This window comes from Carlito syrichta, unplaced genomic scaffold, assembly GCF_000164805.1.
Source record: "Carlito syrichta isolate Samal-C Ts95f unplaced genomic scaffold, Tarsius_syrichta-2.0.1 Scaffold301786, whole genome shotgun sequence".
Lineage (NCBI taxonomy): Eukaryota > Metazoa > Chordata > Mammalia > Primates > Tarsiidae > Carlito > Carlito syrichta.
Window position 1 is genome coordinate 277,842 of NW_007245882.1, and position 1,484 is coordinate 279,325.

At 38.5% G+C, this 1,484-nt stretch overlaps 1 protein-coding gene across 1 annotated transcript in view; it reads left to right on the top strand.

The window, feature by feature from the left end:
* Nucleotides 1-1,484, top strand: part of LGR5 (leucine rich repeat containing G protein-coupled receptor 5) — a 151,832-nt gene that overhangs the window by 146,768 nt on the left and 3,580 nt on the right. The window lies entirely within an intron of this gene.

Here is a 1,484-nt window from a genome sequence, read left to right on the forward strand (position 1 = left end):
TGGATTGCAGGGTCATATGGGAGGTCAATATTTAGAGCTTTTAGGAATCGCCATACTGTTTCCACAGAGGTTGCACTAGTTTGCACTCCCACCAACAGTGTACAAGTGTTCCCTTTTCGCCACACCCTCTCCAGCAACTGTTATTTTTTGAGTTATTGATAATTGCCATTCTGACTGGAGTTCGGTGGTATCTCAGTATGGTTTTGATTTGCATCTCCCTGATAATTAGTGAGGTTGAACATTTCTTCATGTGTCTGTTGGCTGTTCGGATGTCTTCCTTTGAGAATTGTCTGTTCATATCTTTAGCCCATTTCATAATGAAGTTGTTTGTTTTTTTCTTTTCAGCACGTTTGAGTTCCTTATAGATCCAAGATGTTAAGCCTTTGTCAGACCTGGAGTTGGCAAATACTTTTTCCCAGTCTGTAGGCTGTCTCCCTGCTCTCTTGATGGTTTCTTTGGCTTTGCAGAAGCTTGTCAGTTTAATGAGGTTCCACTTGTCTATCTTATCTCTTATGGTCTGTGGGTTTCGTGTTTTGTTCAGGAATTGGATGCCGGTTCCAATTTCCATGAGGGTATGTCCTTCAGTTTCTAAGGTTCTTATGGTTTGAGGTTTTACATTTAGGTCTCTGATCCATTTGGAGTTAATTTTTGTGTATGGGGATAGATAGGGGTCTTGTTTGAGTCTTCTGCATGTGATCAGCCAGTTTTCCCAGCACCATTTACTGAATAGGTTCTCCTCTCCCCATTGGTAGGTGGTGGAGGCGTTGTCGAAGATGAGTTGGTTGAGAAATTGAGGTTTTGCTTCTGGAATCTCAATTCTATTCCATTGGTCTATATGCCTGTTCCTATATGAATATCAAGCTGTTTTGATTATTGTAGCTTTATAGTAAAGTTTGAAGTCTGGTAATGTGATACCACCTGTTTTGTTTTGTTTTTTTGCTGAGGATTGTTCTGGCTATTCTTGGTTGTTTGTGTTTCCATATGAATTCCTGTGTTGTTTTTTCTAGGTTTGAGAAGAATGTTGCTGGTAATTTGATGGGTATTGCATTGAATCTGTAGATTACCTTAGGTAGGATGGATATCTTCACAATGTTGATTCTCCCAATCCATGAGCATGGATATTTTTCCACTTGTTTGTGTCATCTTTGATTTTTTTGAGCAGTGTTTTGTAGTTTTCATTGTAAAGGTCTTTCACATTTCTGGTTAGGAAGATGCCAAGGTATTTCATTTTTTTTGTGGCTATTGTGAATGGAATTGTGGTTTTTATTTGGGTTTCTGTTTGTTTATTATTGGTGTAAAGAAATGCGATTGTCTTTTGCACATTTATTTTATATTCTGAGACTTTGCCAAAGTCCTTTATCAGTGTAAGGAGGTTTTGACAGATTATCTTGGGTTTTCAAGGTACACAATCATGTCATCTGCAAAGAGAGATAACTTGACTTCCTCTTTTCCTATTTGGATACCCCTGATTGCCTTCTCTTCTC